A 20,000-nucleotide genomic window follows, 5' to 3' on the forward strand; every position below is an offset into this window, starting at 1 on the left:
ACAAAGGGCTCATGGTTCCGATTGGCTTGAATGACAATACTTTAAATTTTTTTTTTAGGATTAGTGTTGAATGCACTTGATGTTACAGCAGGAAATATAATTGTCTTTATCCTCAAATGCCATGCAAATCCCCCGCTCTGAATAGTTTGCTTTGCATAAGCATTGAGACGGCTGGAAAAAAAATACTGTCTGATTTTCTCAAAGCAGCATGTTTTCACCTCTTTGCAGTGACACAAATACCGTAGTGTGCCATGCTGACAGATAGATGATCCATTGCAGACGTTGTAATTGAAAACATCGAGAGGGGGGGTGGACAATTAATCTCTCGTTCTCTCCCGGCTTCAAATTTCCACGGAGAACCACCTCGAAAATGCAGATAATAGATAAGAGTGTTATTGATTGGATGGGTTGGGAGGAGAGGTGAGGAGGTGCAGAGGTTCTCCTTCACTAATCTCTCTGGCTGTGACTGCATCTAAATAACCTGCAGAGAGAGATAAACAGGCGCATCCATCATGGGACGGCTGGTGCGGACAGTGATGGATGCCTCCGCCCTCCGCCAAACCTTTCCCCCCTGGTCAGGGAAAAGAAGTGACACCGGCACTCAGGAGAAATACCTGGCTTAGACTGGGCAGGGAAACGCCTACTTCAGCTTTCTTCTAGCTCTGCTGAGATGAAAAGATTTGTCCTGGGCTTTGCATGTTCGTCTGTATCAGCTTGTAGAGTTGTCCCCTGTCCTCCGTCCCCTTGTCTCTTTGAGTTTGCAGGATTATCCGTCATGATAGATCCTGTTTGTTTTGTCAAAGAGGAAATTGGTTTTGTGGATTTGTGTGTGTATGTGTGAACTCACCCATGTATATGCCTTCTGTGAGCTTTGTGTATAAATTGATTTGGGTGTGCGTTTCTTCTCTATCTGCGTGCCCGTGCACCGTGAGCCCAAATCCCCTGTGCTGCCTGGACCCAGTGAGCAGGCGTGCCCACGCCAGTTAGCCTCAGAGGTGCCAGCCAGATAGGTGTGTGTGTGTGTGTGTGTGTGTGTGTGTGTGTGTGTGTGTGTGTGCGCCAGGCTGTGCCTTCCCTCCCCACCCCTGCAGCATTAAGATTGATCCCTCGTTCCCTCCCATTCCTTTCTCTCTCCTCTGTGTGCCTCTGCCTTTATGAGACTGTGAATAGGTGAAGCTCACAGGCTCCAACAGATGGCCGGAGCTGCCCTGTTTCACTGTCTAACACACACACACACACACACACACACTGCCCCATGAATGAGAGCCCAGAGAGAACGAGGGGAAGAGGCAGAGTTAAATGTGCCAAGGAGAAAGAGAAGAAACAGACAGCGACACATAAGAAAGAATAAAACTAATGGAAACAGAGAGTCGGTGGGGAACAACACGCACGGAGGAGAATGGGGGAAAAGGAGGGAGCGACAGAGTAACAGCGAGAACATGCTGAAAGAAGAGAGAAATAGAAGAAGACGGAACGCTGCTGAACAAGGGAGTGAGGGCAATATTGAATTGTAGATTGAGGGAGCCTCTCTCCTCCCTCTTTCCCTCCCTCTTTTATTTATCTCATGTGAAACCACGCCTCCCTCCTTTCACTTGTCAGAGCATCTATAACAGTGAGCTGTCTGCACCGGGCTGCGTGGCGAGTGAGACGAGTTCCTCACTCTGCCAGCACAGAGGACCGGATCTGAACGGACCGGACAGGACGGGACAGGACAGGACGGGACAGGACTGGATGCTACTGGACCGGCCAGAGCAGGTGTGTGTGAATTTGTGTCGGTGTGTGTGGATTTGTGCTAGATGACAGAGAGCGGCAAGTGCATCCCTCAGTGTGGGAGCGCTTGTTCCTCACACAGGACTTGCTTCCAGAGTATAGCGTATCCAGAGGGTACAGTGCCGAAGCTCTGCCCTAGTTTACACTTCAATGCTCTCATCCTTCCTGTTCGCCTCTGAGATTTATGCATGGAGTCGCTAACGGCGCTGCTCATCAGGCTAAGAGAGATAAGACCTCTCGTTCATCACTGGACTCTTCTCCCAGTCTGAATCAGAGCAGTGTTGACAGGAGCTGCTGTTCATCGGGTGAAACAAGTTGGTAGTTTTTTGGAGGGCTGGACGCTGTTGACATGTGCTGTGTCTCTAGTAGCTTCTTTTTTTTTTTTTTTTTTTTTTTTTTTTTAAGTGTCTGCCATCTAAGTGATTATGTTTCCACACAATAGTGTCCTCCAGTAGGGAAATTATTAAATTACGACTGTGTTCCGAATCTGTCAGAAAACACATCGCTTCAGCTTTCACAGTTCTTTAGTTTGTCTTGATGTTGAATTTTTGTGATTAGTTCTCTTTGTCTTCCTGTTTCACAGTCTGTGGTGTTTATGAAATATGGAACATTCATTGTCTCGGCATAGCTTTGTATTTACTCAGTCAAATATAATCCTGCTGCTGAGTGTGTATGTGGGGGTTTAAAATTGGAGCAAAAATAACAACTAGGAATTATTACTTTTTTCCAAAAGGCAGGAACGGTCCAGTTTTGGATTGTTTACCTCGTGGGGACCTTTTTTTGTAGAAATTGAGGAGGTATCGGGCAAACGGCATTCATTCAGGAGACGCCATTTCAACAGTTGCAGCCACTCCTATAGAAGCCTGCGTGCGGCTTACGTCTACGAAGCTGGTCCCGGTGAATGTACTCACTATCAGTGTTTTGTCAATATCTTTATGGGTCAAAAGGCTGTCATCACCAAGCGGTGGCAGTTAAGAGCAGTGGAGTGGAGGGGGGGCGGACTGACCTAGAGGCTGAAATATTTATGATAGAGACAGCTGAACTCCCCGTGCTGTTTGTAGCGATAAGGGTGGATGGATGAAAGAATGCGAGGATGGAGGGATGATGGATGGAAAGTAAAAAAGAGATTCCGAAATATGTTCTTTAAGCATTCATTATTTATCACAACCACTACTCTGCCATGGAGGCTATAACCCCCACATCAACTGCCCTCTTTTCTCACTGAGGTGCCAGTGGACTGAAGGAGGATGCTCCTGCTAAGTCTACCTGTCTGCCAGTCCCCAGGCATGTTTAGACTGCATGTCAGGACTCCATCTCTCACACACACACACGCACACACACATTTATGCATGGACGCATAGGCCCACACCCAGATGTAGACGCGATTTTGTTCAGATTCATATTTGCACACTCTGAGCTGTAATTGCATGATTACACTCACAAAATGAAATGGTAAGTGCACACAAAGACATTTACTGTATTTCCACTGCATTAAACATCCAATTGCTGCACTCACACTGCATACATTAGTGTTCAAGCTCACACAGCGCACACACACACTCATTACATCCTTAACCATTTTATTTTGCTCACGTTTCTTCCTCCGTTGTTCACACTCTTTGAGACACATAATCACCACACACACACACACACACACACTCATTACATCCTTAAATCCTTAACCATTTTATTTTGCTCACGTTTCCCCAATTCCTTTTTTTCTTCCTCCGTTGTTCACACACTCTTTGAGACACATAATCACCACATACACACGCGCACACACACACACACACAATCAGTGGGAGTGACGACCTTGAGACCTGTTGACGTTGTTTTGCGGCGGCTGTGCCGGGAATACATAAGAGGCCATGTGGGACTCCCGGCGAAAATGGGGCGCTTGACATTCCGTTTGTAAAAATGACTGGAAAATGTGCAGGGGTGGGGGGGGCGGGGGCTCGCGAGACAGTTGAAGGGAGACACACCGGCATGAATATGTATTGTATGCTAATGCCGCACGCCAAAGCTGTTGACTCAAGCTGTTGATGAAAGCAGAGGACATGTTCCCCCATCGCCACTCTCAGGAGGAAGCCCTATCGACAAACCCATTGTCAACGCAGCCGCGTCCCTGGCCGCGGGGGCAGTGTGGTGACAGGTGGCAGATAGCGGTGGCAGCGGCCAAGGTGACACCGCTCGATGGTCTCTGCGGGCCCCGCGGGTGGCCAGGGCAGCGCCGGTGTTTGCTCGTTTTTACCGCCGCCCTGACCTTTTGTGGTTAGACACAGCGAGGTTAGACTGGAGGGTCCTAAAGCTAATGTTTCCCATTAGCTTCATTCAGCCCTCTCAACGCCACAGCTTCTTCCACCTGCTCCACTTGCAGTTTTCTTTTATGCACATTTTTAACTCGCCCATAAAAGCCCTCAGTGGAAAACGCCAGTAATGTAGGAAAAGCTCAAACAGTGCAAAAAAAGTTTTTAATGCTCGACTGAGGGGGAAAAGTTGGCGTACTGAAAAAGAGAAGATGCAATAAAAAACTGATGGAAACATATTTTTCCAATACATCTTGGTGTTATGTACCTTCGTCTGCTGTAGACATGGCATTCATATCATTCTGCCATACACCGTTACAAGGCTTCACTCCATGAGAGAGACTCAAAAAAAGTAAAAGAATAAAGAGAGCAGGGTTTTGGGGGCATGCATAAATATGATGTCGCTGGTTTGAAAAACATAACAAACACAAAATGGCATCTAAGGAAGGCGCAGCAATTAAATGTGATGCTATATCAGCGATACCGGTGAGCAGCTTGAATGCGTATCTATACTGAAATATATTTGCATATACATATAGTTAATGCACACAGCTTTAAACTTGGAGGCACAGCCAGTGTTTCATTTCTCACACACAGGGCTCCTGTAGAAGATGTTAAAAGTAGCCTGACAGTGAGCAGCAGTCATGTGTTCCCACTCTGGAGTTCATCTGTATGTATGAGCTGCTGTTAACAGGTCCTGCTTTGAGGCGGCATCCGGAGATAAGTGTGTAAATCTCAGTGCTGCTGCTCCTCTCTAATGATAAAGAAAAGGCAGAGGGGCTCTTTGACGACACCTCTCAAACACTCCTCTGTTAACAGCGTGTAGAGACCAGCGAGGAGTCCACAGCTGATGGGAGCAAATAAGGAGAAGCACATTTCCAGGTGTTTATACGTGCATGTCATTCTGTGTGTGTAGGTGTGATTCCCGACGTTAACGTGGGGACAGCCGTTTGACTGTGGTGTTCGAGTGCAGTCAGATTTCAATCTCTTCCCTCTATATATGGCTGAGCTGCAGCAGCGGAGGTGTCCCACGGGGGAATGTAATCACACCCTGCTGGCCACAGAGCACGGGCTTCACTGCCCGATCCGTCTCAGGAGATGCAGCGGATAACAGGTCTCTTCTCACTTGCAATGCCAAACAGTGGAGACGTCACTTAAGCCCGGCTATACCTCTGAATTCTGTTTAAAAGCCACGATCCAATCTCCTCCCCCTAATCAGCGTTTAGATCCGGGGGTTGTCGGTGGCCTTTTGCAACAGTTTTGTTACAGTTGTGAATAATTTATGACAGAATTAACTGCGGTTGCTAAAAGCAGTGATTGGGAGATTTTGGAACGCAGCCAAAATCTAGCTCAAGTTCAAAGCCAACCGGTTTTCTGTCTGATAAGCGAAGTCTCATCACCGCAGATGTAATTATCACCACAATTATTTTCATCTGCATTTCCATTACCGTAGTTCCTCACGTACGGTGTTTTAATTGATCGATCTGATGTATACTCAATTCCATTCATCCTGTCTGTATTGCTTTCCTTCATGGCCATGGCTCCTCCACCGCTCGCCGCTGGCTCCGCTCTCGCTGAGGTGTGCGCCGAGATGATTTCCATTAGTACGGCAAAACAAACACACATGCACACGGCAAAACAAACACACACACACACACACACACCCCACTCTCCTGGATTTTAGGCAAACAATCAATGAAAGCACTCGGATAACAGCAGTCTAAGTGGCCCATTGATGTTACGACTAAATGAATACAGGATGCGGTGGTGATGGTAGGACACACCAAACCAAACCACGTAAAAACTGATTATTTTCTATTCCGGAATTCTATTAATTTGAACAAAACATCACTCAAAACCGTCTGGGAAGAAGGGAAAATATAGGAAACAAAAAAAGGAAGAGCAAAGACAAATTTAAGACAACATTGAATGACATCGGTGGAACAGGGAAGACGTATTATCTGACTGCTTACTGGCAAGTTGAAAATTTTACCCAGTGAATCTTAGTGTGTCGCCCCCTTTCAATATGTTGTACCGAGTCACGGTGACTTAGTGGAAGTGCGTCCGTGCCAGAACTCTTCTTCATTTCTCTGATTTGCTACACTGCGGCTACCTTAATCTCCACTACTGTGTTCGTCGTCACCCTCTCCCCGTCACTGTTTGGCCCGGTCACAACTTCAGCTACCCACCCCACTCACCCCTCCCTCGTGCCTCTCCCTCAGGGTGTTGCAGCTATTGTTGTGCCTAATAAGGTTTATGAAATTACAGATCTCTGAAATTGGATTTTCTCACTCCACCATAGCAGTGGGATTACGGGTTAAGGCCCGGTGCATCGGGGCACAACTGACCTGTGTCTGAACTGCTTCTTTTCCGACTGCACCCTCAAGGTGGGCGAATCGAGAGATTGATGTGCCAATAGCTCTGGTGAAAGCCGGGCAGATCCCTTGTATCCGTGTATGTACCTGGCAATTAAATTGATTTTTGAGTCAGACAGCTTTTTGGCTTCTACGTCTGGATTTCTGTTTCTCTCACGTCGACCACTCTCAGACACTCCTCCTCCTCCTCTGTCGGTCCTCACAACTTTTGACTGTGTTTGATCTAATTCTAATCTAATGAATCTTTTGATCTTCCTTGTCTGATACCCAGACACATCACAGATTTATACACCCAGAGTAGCTCAATTCGTTCTAATCCCTAAAATCTGGCTGCTGGAGACGCAATTGATTCTCAGCGATACAGAGAGTTAAACCGTCTACCCCTAGCTTATGCTTAATGAACTGTGGGATGCCTTTGCTAACCCCCCCCCCCCCCCCCAAAAAAAAACCGTGTTAGTGTTCAGATGTGACTGAGCATAAATCACAACTGGAGTGGAGGAGTAGAAGACAAAAGTGAGAAATGAAGTGAGTGAGAGAGAGGCTGCGTAGTGAATGCAACATTGAGATGTTGGCAGGAGGGTGGTGTTCATTAGGAGTGGTCCATAGTGCCGGCTTAGTGACCTCTTAATTGGGGAAGAGACAGGGCTGGGGATGAGGGGATCAATAGAGGCAGAGCCGGGGTTCCAGCTCACTGAAATCAATCAGCGTCCTGCCCGACAGGGAGAATGCAGCCAATCATAGAAAACACATCCTCGGGTCTCCGCTCATTTACCCTCGCGGTCAAACTTCATCACGATCCACAGACAGATGGCTCATTCCGTCTAATGCCACTCAGAGGAGGATGGAATCGCCCGATTGCTTGTATTTGACGTGGGCATTTGATCTCATCGCTGGAATGCTTCAAAATGCCATTACAGTTTTGGTGTAAAGCTGCCAAGAACAGGGGATCATTGCAACTAATAAAACATGATTCATTAACACAGAAGCGCTTTATAGAAAGGAATATTAAATGAACCCCTGGCAAATTTTTACTCTACTGCTTAAAATAGTCGTTTTCTCCTCTTCTTCCTCTTGGTCTTCCTCCTCGCCTGGGTAATAGCCATCTATCTGCCCTGTCACTTTTTGATGTATCATCCTCTTATTCACATCAAGGACAAGGCCAGGTGTCGCATTTTCTCTCAGTTGCCACGCTTGTCACACTGCCTTGTCACCCACAGCCTGTTCCAATCCACTCCCTTCTTCCTCCCCCTCTCTGCTTATTTATATTAAATCTGTCACTCCTTTATTTTAGCGAGAGACGAGGAGAGTAAATCACTTTCACCATTTGCAGCCCGCGGTGTCTGCTGTATGCTGCAAGTTTGTTTGGATGTCATCTTTCGGCCAAATAGAATTCTGTCAAAAATAAACGACGTCTCTGCTGTTTTTTTATTGTTGTCGCACAACTGACGTTCCTCTTCCTCGTTGTGTCCTTGGCTTCAAATGTGTTAAGCTGTCTATGAATATGCCTCACGGAGAAAAGCGAGCCTTGACAGAGGTCCTAGGCTTCAGATGGACAGATAGACAGGCGCAGGTGTCCGGCCACCTCTCTTTGATGCCCATGAGTGGCTGGCAGAGCTGGCTCCAGCAGAGAGCAGCTGGGGTCAGAGACGTGCCTTGGCAGTGAGATATACATGCGGGCTTATAAGGTTCTCCAGTGTATTCTTAGCCCCGATGCACATACCAGACGGATGCATTTGTGTGTGCATCATCACATTGTTGGGTGCAAAAGCGTTTTTACCATATGACATATCAGAGGCTCCATTAGTAGATGGAGATTAAGACCAAGATTTCACAGAGTGGTTGTGGAGATGTGAAAGCCGGTTTGGCTCGGCTCAGATGTTTACATGCGGGACACTGACACCTGTCCAATCTGAACATGGATCAGACAGCTCCACTGCTGTCGACGTGTCTTCACAGACAGACACAGAACAAGGCCTTGTAGCTTACAAAAATCCCAACTAGAGGCTGTTGGAGACATGGAGTCAGTGCTGGGAAAGATGTGATGGAGCGGTGCTTACACAGCATTACAAACAGAAACTAATTATTATCACAATCGCTAAAAGTCTTCTGGAGGGGGAGAAGTAATTCTGTTAAATGTAAAAATTTCTTCCACTATTTCTGGCACAGGTCTAATTAAACCACCTCCTGAGCTATTTCCGGCTCCCTCAGGCGTCACAGCATCAGTCAAATATGGATTTTACCTTTTGCGAATAGCGTGTGGACCGATATGACGTGTGCGGTTGTTTATCTCCATGTCCTGCAGTTCGCCGCAGTGTTTTCCTCTAAAACAGATGTGTCACCATCCTCTGGGTATGTGTGAGGGAGGAGTGGTGGCTGGGAGTGGCAATGGCTTATGGTGTCTGATAGGGAGGACAGAGACAATGCAGGCCAGTATCAGGCATGGATAAACCAGAATGTCTTAAAAGATTCATAGATTTTTAAAAAACAAGACCGAATGGCATAGACACAAGATAGTCTGGCTCTGGTTGAGCTTCTTAGTGGAAGTTGCATATTATGTTCCAAGTGTTCATCCACTCTGGACTTTGTTTGCTTACAGAACTTGGCAGTCGGGCGGATTTCTGTGGGAGAGGAGAACATCAGAGACAACTTGTTTAGAGAGGAAGGTAAGACTGTTCACCTCTTATACACTGTGAAAGTGAAATCTTTTGCCCTCTCCTCTCTCTCTCTCACACACACACACACACACACACACACACACACACACACACACACACACACACACACACACAGAGTTCACACTGTATGGATGCAGGTTTTTGTCCGATTGCTACAGCGACTGTGGGTTTCTGTATTTATTTTCCTCTGCATGTGAAAACAGTGCCCAACTGTGCAAGGTTCACTCTCTCCAGATCTATCTATCTATCTATCCCGAACATGAATCACATTCTAATTATTGTTCCTGTTGCTATGGATTCTACAGACCTCCGATGAAACAAGCACAGCGAGCTACAGTTAATGTCAACGCTTTGTCTACTGTGGGGGATAGATTTCCTCACCTCCAGAGGCGACGCGCGCATCACGCCGCTTCAGTCGGTCTCAAAATTACCTCATTTCATCCACCTTTGATTCAATTCATCATGAATAAAGAGGATGGTTGTTGTTGTTGGCCCCACAGAGGTGGAATTGAAGATCAAAGAGAGATGTGGGTGTTGCGGCCGCAGCAGATGCCCCCTCAGTGGCCGTCAGTCCAAATGGTAATTATGAAGAGGAGTGAAAAGGGAGCGGAATGATGGATGCAGAGAGTGGGGGTTAAGGCTGCTGAGGGGAATAGTCATGAGAATTAACGAGCAAGCAACAAAGCTGAGAATTATAAAAATCAATAGCTGAAAAATTGCCTTCTCCCCCTGTGGCTTTGGGGGAGCTTCATTTCTACACTAAAGAGGCAATGATGACTTCGGCCATGTTTTATGCTTTAAATCAGTAGTTGGAGGCAAATGGAAATGCATTTGTGCTCACGCTGTTTTTAAAAAGATCCATAAATCTGCATGATCTGGACACATGGCCACTTACCACTGTCCTTGGCTGTTTACCAGTAACAGGCTTGTGTTGCTGCTGTGATCACAGTTATCCTGTGTGAACAGTTGGATAGCAGCAGATGAAGCAGCTCTCGGCACATGTGGGCATATTATGTACACAGCTGTGCACAGCTGACTCATTATCGCTGGCAAAAACATCAGTATGCACGACTGTAATCTGCTCTCCTTTTTTTGATTAACAAGCGACTCGCTACAAACGGCTCCTAATAACGCTGGGTTAGTTTAGTGTTTTGTTTGTGGGGAAAAAAACATGCCTGGCTACGTAATTCTTTTCTTCGCTGAGCATTTGAGGGAGCTGAACTTTGATTTTCCGTCTTGTCTTTGTGAAACTCGCAAGAGCAGACAGGTGAATGATAGGCCTTTATTATGCTATTCTGTTTGAGGAGTGAGGACTGATCTCCACTTCAAAACCCCATTGAGAGGACAGCATTCACCTCTCTTTCTTCCTCCTCTCCTTGCTGGCAGAGGGGCCTTCGGCAGTGCAGGATAAAAAAAAAGCAAACTCTTCAAGAGAAACTCTTCAAAGGAGCAGTTCATCTGCCTCGTGAAGACCTCATCAATTCCATTTTCGTCTCTTAAACCACTGTCCCTTCCACAGAGCTCTGGTTGTTTATGAACAGCATTGTGATTTTTCTCCTCCAGTCCTTGCAGCTCGTTGCGTAAGGTGCTTTTGATATCTTGTGAGTGAAGGAGGGATATTTTCCCCCAATACTTTGGGAGATTAGCCTGTTGTTTGGGGCAGTTTCTCTTCAGACTGATTCCTCACATCCTCTCGGGGTTACGTGATGCACATTGTGGGGCTCTGGGAGTATTTTCCTTTCCCTCATTTTCCACATCAGCAAGACGGGAACTGCTAGCTTGCTTTCATGCCCCTGCCTGCCTTCTGCCCGCTGATTAAAAGTCAAATATTAAAGTGCTCTGTTGTGAGCTTGGCGTAATTGATTCTTTCCGCCGGGTGCACACAGAATGGGCTGACAGCAGGCGATACCAGGCTTTGTCAACATCGGGCATGCTGCCTGACGGTCAGGACGGCACCCCCAATAAAGCCCCCTGTGAGTGTGCCAACCTGCGGTGCCACACACAGAGGCCACTGGGCACTCTGGCCAAGCTTTATAGTAACAACACAGAGGCAGCCCATTCTTTTGCTGCGTGTCAGCTCCCATCGGCTGGCTGGAAAGTCGGCTCTCTGTGTGTGTGTGTGTGTGTGTGTGTGTGTGTGTGTGTGTGTGTGTGTGTGTGTGTGTGTGTGTGTACGCTTCAAAAAAATAAAAATCTCTCTGCCCACTTGCATAACCACTCAGACAACTTAAGCTATCTGGGGCGATGGTGCTGAAAGGTTTCATCTGAATTCCACAAAAAGGCCTTCTTCTTCTTCTCTTCCGATGCCCAGCTCTCCTGCCCTTCAGAAAATTGCTTTAATAGCTTTAAATCACAGCCCTGTTTAACAAGGAGCTTTCCAAACACCGGATGGCACCAAGCATATCATCGCTGCCCACCCTGTAAGAAATGCAGCGCATCTGGTTGCATTATCTAGAGATGTATACCGTTCGCTTGTGTCTTACCCTCCCTTAACTACAATGTAGAGATAATTAATTGAATCTCTGCAGCAGTAAAAGAGTGACCCTCTCGCCTCCATATAGGCCGAGGGTGTGTAATTCTTTCCGTCTTGTCTGCTTACCCTATGAATTTACAGGCCATTTTATGCGTGTCTCGAATTGGCTGTACTCCCCATTTATTTTTAATGCTTTTCTACTTGACATATAGGAGAGTGCAACAGTGATCTTGTCGCTATACGACGCTCATTAAATACAGACATTCATCCATGACGCTTCTCTCATGAATCTGATTGACCTTTTTGCTCAGTGTGATCCACGGTAAAGGGTTATTAATCCCCCGCCCCCCTCCCTCCATCACCCGGTTGAAAAGCTGGCTATATATCCTGTCCTGTCTGATGCTTAATGTTCCATCTGAGCTGATAGGAAGGTGTGATAAGAAAGGTTTGTAGGTGTGTGGGGGTCTGGCTATTGAGGTCAGAGAGCTGGCCGGTAATTACTCTATTACCGGAATGGGCCCGCACTCTGCGCTGACACCGCACTAATTACAACACAAGGGTGATGAACTTGATCAAAGCGCTGCTAATTCATGTTTAATAAAAGAGAGCGGGAGAAAACCGAGACAAGAAGGCAAAGCAGGGGGCGAGCGGGTTGCCTTCGGGTGCGTCGACAACATTTTCACGAGGGTCATAATCACGACATGTACCATTTCCACCCGTGCAAATCCAGTGCATTCGGTACTTGAATTTTTTTTCACATCGAATTTCAGCGTGACCGATCGGCAGCACAGTCGTGGAATGGTCTCTCGGCTGCTTCAGTAGTAAAGGCCACTGAAAAGTAATCACAATGTTCTCTCCCCTGAATACTGAGCAGGGTTTCATTTCTACCTCCATCCTGTTACTTCCCTGCTGTAGATCCCAAGGGGGTCCAGAGGCTGAGTGTGTGTGTGTGTGTGTGGGGGGGGGGGGGGGGTCATGATCACAACCATAGGAGAGGGGGGCGCGACAGCTGGCTAACAGCTAACAGGAGCCTAATAGAGGTCTAATAGGAGAGATTCAAGTCCCAGAGACCACTTCTGTGACCTTGACATGAGCCTGTGGAGGCAGGTAAAGAGGGGGGGAGGGACAGAAAGGTGAAGTATCATTATGGAGGGTGACAGGCAGGTGGTTTAAATATATTCTTCTCCTCCCATTTGTCTCTCTCTGACTCTCTGTCCATTTGAACTTTGCATGCCCTGCTGTCCAGTTAACTGACCGTACAGAGAAGTTATGCATAAAGGAAAGCGATCTTGCTTTCTCTCGTGTGTGTGTGTGTGTGTGTGTGTGTGTGTGTGTGTGTTTGATTCATGCGTTATTACTGTTAGTTGTCATTTCAGCCGTTCTCTTTACCGAGAGAGAACCTTGAACCGTTTTTATTTCCTGTGTAAATGCTGATAAAGTATTCTGTTTGGGGAAATAATTATTGAGATTACAGCAACTTTTTATAACGACACACAGACTAAAACGGAACAGATTTTTTACTTTGGAAGTCAATTTCAAGTTTCAATTATGTTGTAAAGTTTACTGCCAGTAGTATTTTAAAGTTGATGACTCTGGTGACTGCGAGTCCCTTAACGGTTACATTTAGTTTTAACTGTTCCATGACCACTGCCAGCTGAAACTTTATGACGCTCCAAGGCAGAGAATGTTTGTAACAAAATCTTTTGCCCGTGACTTATTTCAGTTACAACTAACTACAACTAATATTCCTCCTGACAACTTGCACATTCCTACATGAGTGTATTTGTGTGAGTGTGACTGTGTACTTTGTGTAGGTCTCCCTCCTCACTCAATGATACTAATCAAAGGAGGGGGTCAGGCCTACAGGGACAGCCAATGAGCATCATCCGCAGTAAGAGCCACTACCGCCTGATCAATCTGAGCTCTCATTAAAAGGCTGCCAAGCCCTTTGCAACCCGATACAATATCAATACTGTAGCACCACAGAGAGACCTCCAGAGCTGTTCGGCAGGCCGCTGGCAGCTTAGCTGTCATTACCGGGCAGGCAACATGCCAGAGACCCCCTTCATGGACCACTTAGGCTCCCCCCCATGGTCCCAAACACAGGTCAGCACAGACAGATGGGCTGTCTGGGCAGCTGTCCAGGGGACGAGGCAGAGAGAGACGGATACCGACCTGTAGAGGAGGAGACAGCCTGTGCTCTCTCGCAATATGAAGGGACGATGTGGGCTGTGTGTGTGTTGACTGCGTACAGTGACACGTCGCTGCGGTTTCACACATGCTTAAACTGAACAAAATACAGAGTTTAGTTTGAACAAAAAAACAAACACTCGATGTACGCTGTGTTGTCACAAATTTATTTTGGCACATATCCCAAGTTTCCTGCTGGGAATTGAATTGAATCTGTGGTGATTTCTGAGTAGAGCAAATGGGGGTAATATAAGTGGCCATACATAGAAAGCCTCTGTAATCCAGATCTTTGTGTGGAGGTCTCCCCTCTGTGCTCCAGTCTTAACCCCCTGTGTGGTTCCGATAGGGGAGGGCAGGATCACTGTGTGCGTCTCTAAACCCCCAGTAATCCGCCGACAAAGGGCCCAGGAGAAAGCCTGGCTAGCGAGGGGTTGAGGGGTTAGGACGGAGAATGGGCGGAGTGAAGAAATAAAGAAGTGGTCGTCGCCTCTCCAACCCCCAAGGGTATGCTTAACACCAGAGAAGACGGTCCCCACTGCGCCCACAGACCCCCACCACCCCAGGGTAAAACATACCTCTGCTGCGTAGGGCCTCTTTGAGTAGTCCAGAGCTGTTGTTTATCAGTAGAGTGAAGGAATCCCGAGTCTGTAGAAGCGATCACTTCGTCAGCAGCTGAACTGTAACTTCCAGACGGCGCATTGAATCATCTGGGCTATAATTTATTCAGCGAGCTTGGCAGCAGTTGTTTACTGAAAGATGAAACCGATATTGTCTGTAATAGTCATAAAGTCAGGGCCATTAGGATCAGTCCCCACTGCAGGTGTTGATTTGATGATGGGAGATAAATGGCATGTAATTAAAACACAACAAACGCCAGCTTACAATCTATAAATCCTAAGGAATGTAGTCTAATTTTCACGAACTATAGGGATAATTGCATTATCCCGAGCAGATAAATATCACGGTGTGCACCCCAATAACGGTCCTCATTAAGCTTCTTTTTGTATTCTGCAGTTCGAAGCAGATCATATTTTGTGCTGTCTGATTTCTCTCTGGTGCTCCAGCCATGCAATGTCATGCAGAAGTCACTTGGCTGCACTGAGGCCTCGGTGAGGTAGTTAGTTCTGTGGAACAATCGGCCCCGGCTGATTTGTCTGTAATCCATTTAGCTGAGATGTGACACACTGTTGGGGGGCTTTGCCTCTGGTCAATAAGTGCCAATAAGAAACAGCCATCACTCAGCGGGCTGCCCTGTCCACCAGCTTGCTCACTTGTTTCAGCTGTCAACCTCTGTCTCAAAGGAGCTGGCAATTGTGCCGCTCTCTCGGACGCGCCACAAATGGCTTTCCCATACGAACCTCAATGGGACAGGAAAGGCAAGGACACTCACAGACTGCAAAACAGGCGCATTTCCCTCTGACATCAGAATAAACCCATCTGAAGGGAAAAAAAGCTACGTATTGACAAAACACCATTGACAGTTGCTCATTCTCTCATTCCTAAAACTCCTGGAGGTGGGGCTGTGGGGGGTTGAACCCAAGTCGGGGACAATCGGGGCTCTGTTTGTGTTTTCTCTAACACCTCCGTGTTCTCTTTGGGCTCTGGTGGAGCGTACTGCAAGGGGTGCAGAAGAGGAGGGGTAAATGCCATGACCCTGCCGTGGACCCTGACTGAAGAGCCCCCCCCCACCCCCCACCCTTCACAAAAAAAAACCTGCAGACCACCGCGCTAGCCCTACATGCCCCTCTGTTGCTGCTGGCAACAGCGAAGTGGACGTGTGTGGATGAAAGAAAAAAACTGGCGTCTTGAGAAGATGGAGACCAAAACATCCTCACCGCAGCAGGTTTTGACGTTGTTTTTTTTGTGGTCGTGGCTGCATTCCAAGCTCATTATTGAAGAATATCTTCAGTGTTTTAGTTTGTTGAACCTGGAGGAGACAAAAAAACGCAAGCAGTAGCTGTGTGATGGCCCACTGGTGCTGCTGGGGCCAAACTATTTCCGAACAATACAACAAAACGATGCTGTTCATTTCCTCCAGATTCTGAGATAATTAGCCGAACTGCTGTTCTCTCCTTTTATGTCCCCTTGTTGGAGAGAGATGTTTTGTGTGTGTGTGTGTGTGTGTGTGTGTGTGTGTGTGTGTGTGTGTGTGCGCGCGCGCGCGCGGGGTACATTTATAGTCAACAGAACAGACCCAGGGAGTCTGTCGGAGCTCTTTGTTCTCAAGCGAACACATCATGGCTGGGCCTTTTGTCTGAACTGACACCATCATACAGTCTCTTTCTCTTCCTACCTCTCTCTGTTTATGTCTCTTTCTCTCCTCCTCCTCACCCTCTAATTTTTTTCCACCAAACTATTCACCCGGCATCCCATCACTCGCCGCACCGTTTCAAAGATAATGGGCCCCGTGGATTATAGAGTTGCAGCTGAGATGAGCCGAGATGATTTTTCTTCCTCCTGTCTGGGTGTGGATCAAGCTAACCGCACGAGGCGTCTTCCAAAGCGAAGCGTGACCAGAAGGTGACTTCTGAGGAGAGTTTTCGACTGTGCCTCTCTGCATTTAGAGTGTATCAGGTTGTTTATTTCCCTATTTCCATGTCACTTTCACTTAAAATACTACTTTGTGAATATAATTTGCACCATAAATCTTAAAATCCCAAATTTAAAAAAAAAAGTACATTGCATGGCCAAATGTAGAAATTGAAATTGTGTGCTAAAATCATGAGCATTAATAAGCTGCTATAACAGCCTCCACCCATCTGGGAAAGCTTACTTCAATATTTTGGAACCTGGCTACAGGGATTTACTCCCATTGAGCCAAAAGAGCTGTCGTGAGGTCGCTCACCAATGTTGGGCGATAAGGCCTGGCTCACAGATCAGAGCTGTGCAGGCCAGTCAAGTTCTTTCAAAACAGACTTGGAAAACCATTTCTTTATGGACCTGGCTAAATTATAATTTTATCCTGGAGCATTAAGATTTCACTTGCTTGGAGTTTAGGTGCTTTGCCCAAATCATCAAAAAAAAGTCCCATACCACGAATGTCCATGTACTTTTGGCCATATAGTGTAGATAAAGTAAATCTCGGTGTGTACCCAGGGAAATTCATTATTTCACTCCTGGAAAAAATGGATATGAACAATTGGAATGTGTGTGTAAGATAAGTTGCTGTGTGGGGGTGGGGGTGGGTGGGTGCTTCCAGCCGGAACACATCACGGCTTCACCCCTTTTTTCAAGCCAACAGACTCTCTGCAGGATTAATGATGTGTTAAGTACTAAAATGACTCATTCATATTTCACTGTCTGGGCAGCACATTCCACACGGAATTAAAGGTTAGGGAAGAAGATGATGTATAAACAAAAAAAGAAGCGCACAAATGTGAGGCAAGCACTTTAACGGTAACTGTGGAAAGAAATATTTCCCACTTGAGTCCCCTCATTGCAGCACAAATCTCCCTTTCTCACTTTTAGAGGCTAACCACGGCTCTTTGTGTCTGCGTATTCAAACGTAAAATTGCTGTGCAGGTTCCGACTGCCATCTTAAATGTCTGCGGAGTACAGAGCTTATCGGAACCTGGGGGAAATCTAAATTAAATCTTCCCGGTGAATGGGATCAGCCTCATCATTATCTCTTGTCATTCTCAACTATTAAAGTTAGTTATTAGAAAGTAAAGACACATTTGTCAAAGGAATGCAGAGGCACGACTTTAAAGCAAATAGCGGTTGGAGAGTTATTGAATATGATTTCAGGGTTATCAGCCAGGGACTGGAGAGTTTTGCATGCTGACCTGTTAAAGGAGCCATTGTTTTAGATGTCAGCAAACCAGCATTTATTAATAAGATGTTGGTTTAAAGGTCATTGGTAGAACAGGTCATGTGGGATGCAGCTGTACCGTCAAAGCACCTGTCATGCGGAGGTTGCTGGTTGAAACAACTCAAAAGTACCCATGTTTGGATTTGGTAGCAAAGCAGGGGAAAGTAAAGCGGTAGGTGTGAGATAGTTGATGGGCACATAAGGCGTTTGAAATCAGAAAGCCCGGATTGTTTTTGTCATAAAATGCATCACGAAACTTACCAACAGTTCACATTTACCCATTACCCTTTAGCCATAATGGAAGTCTTTTCCCAAGTTTAACCAAGTTAAGTTTAACCAAGCGAGGGATTGCTTGTGGAGATGAACGAGCTCCCCGAGGCTTTATGAAGCTCTGTAGCAACACTCATTCCCGTTGCATTGTTTCCAGCCGCAGCAGGAAGCTCTGAGAACCTGCTGTACACTAAACAACTTAGAGACACAGTTTCACAGGCAAACTGGAGCATTTAGCAGCTAAGGAGCCATATATTTCCCTCAAGAGCTGGAAGAGACCAAAAACAGCTAAATAGATGGTTTAGTTTAGGTGGACAGAAAGATGACTCCTGTTGAATGATCATGTTGCTCTGCGTCTGCTGGATGTTAAATAAGCAACTGTTCACCATCACAACATCATGTCAATGTTGTGTTCCCAAGTGTGGACCCCTGCAACAAATCAGTTATTGCATGTTCGACCATACCTCTAACTATAGGGTCAAATGAGCAGAAAATGCTCAAATAATGATTTTGCAGCTGTGTTTTTTCCAGATTCTGTTGGTGGAGCAAAGATTTGCAAGCAGAGAATGATAGATGAAGGATGGCAACAAACCACGGCTTCTTATTATCATGAAAAAAGCATTCCATACTGTATTGAGAATTGCAAATCCCCCCTTCTGACGGACACATAGTCACACACATAGGCATGCGCACACGTTAACTTCTCTGAGAGAAAGTTACTCTCACATAGATGCATACCGTTGCAGAATTTGCATCTGAATGCCAACTTTTGTTGGTAAATTCAAGGGTCCTTGGAGATTTTGCACATTCTGTTCAGAGCTAGGCAGGCCAATGGGAACAAAGTCACACATTAGCAAAGCCCTGCCAGCCTCAATTATGACCAAAGGGATTGGCTCGATAGTGCTGCAGCGGGCTACATTCAGAACGGGATGTGTCTATTTAAACTTTTTTTCCTGGCCGCTTCCTTTATGTTTTCCAGCACTAGAATACATTGGATAGCAATTTCCTGCATCGAGGACGGCGCAGAAGAGATGTGGAGGTTCTCTGCTACCGTATTCTGTTTTATTGTCCTCTATTTCATACCTTCATGCCTTGCTCTTGTGAATCTAGTTTTCATGTTTGGGAAAAATCCATCTGCAATGCTCAGGCTTTGTTCTCTCCAAACTATATGCCTAGAGCTTCTTTCCCTTTCTCACGCTCTCCGTCTTTTTCTCTCCATCTCTCTCAGAACACTTGTGATAGAGAATTCAGGAGTCTGGCTTCGAGCTTGTGGGCTTTCTCCTCCATATTTCATATGCATTATGAGACACAGCTGATTAAATTGCGAGTGTACGCCATGACTCGTCCTCCTTCAATATGTAATAAATGTCAGTTTTTTTTCCCCTCGGTTTTCTCATATTCCGTCTGTTTTGTGCCTTCTCGGGGAGCTTCAGATTGGATGAATCAAACTGTATGCCTGTTTCAAAGCCCAAGGTGTTTTATTTATAGGGGGAAAGTACATTAACGCCTCTGCAAAGTATTTTGGAGATTTATCAAGCACTCTCCCAGCTTCCTCGCTGCCTCACTGGAACTGTAATACTTGAAGTACAGATGTGTGTTGTTGGCCAGTGTAACATATCTTACTGCCGGTCTGGTGTGTGTTTTCATCCCACGTCTTACCATCATGCCCGTGCTGTGACATGGCCAGCTCTGTGTTGCAACACATTTATAATTCAGTCGTATCAATAAGAGATGGACGGCATTAAGTTTTTATCTGATGATGCAGTGCTGCTGTCTCTTAGAGCCCCTTTACAAGCAAAAGACTGAAGAGCTAAACTTTCCTTCTCTGTTCTGACTTGCAGGCATCACTTGGCATTAGTATAACCTGAGATGATCCTCGTTCCCACAACATGCTTTTAGAAGCGTATTCCCTGTGATCTCATATTCTGCTAGCTTACTCCCCAGCCCTTCCTCTATGAGCCCCCAGCCTTTTAATGAGTTTTGCTGAGTTATATTTACTCGTGTTGTCTTGTGCTTCTGTCTAAATGGTAAAAATTCCTCTTTCACTCCGCGCTATCGGGCTGAATCGGCAGTGTCGTTTCGTAGCTTGCTCAGTGGAAAGAGCTGATGGGGGCAGAGCTCTATCAGGCA

General features: G+C 46.3%; 1 protein-coding gene across 6 annotated transcripts in view; it reads left to right on the forward strand.

Annotated features, from left to right (window-relative positions):
• The first annotated feature begins 1,440 nt into the window (after nucleotides 1–1,440).
• sulf2a (sulfatase 2a) overlaps nucleotides 1,441–20,000 on the forward strand; it is a 31,581-nt gene continuing 13,021 nt past the window's right edge. For 4 of the 6 annotated variants that reach the window (XM_031848191.1, XM_031850740.1, XM_031849902.1 and 1 more), the window contains exons 1-2: nucleotides 1,600–1,755; nucleotides 9,048–9,114. The gene's annotated coding sequence lies outside the window, so the exon portion shown is untranslated. Of the gene's footprint in view, nucleotides 1,756–9,047; nucleotides 9,115–20,000 lie in introns of all 6 variants that reach the window. The other 2 variants (XM_031847355.1, XM_031849053.1) reach the window with 2 other exon arrangements.

This window comes from Anarrhichthys ocellatus, unplaced genomic scaffold (assembly GCF_004355925.1).
Source record: "Anarrhichthys ocellatus isolate YVR2014 unplaced genomic scaffold, GSC_Weel_1.0 scaffold1, whole genome shotgun sequence".
Taxonomy (NCBI): Eukaryota; Metazoa; Chordata; class Actinopteri; order Perciformes; family Anarhichadidae; genus Anarrhichthys; species Anarrhichthys ocellatus.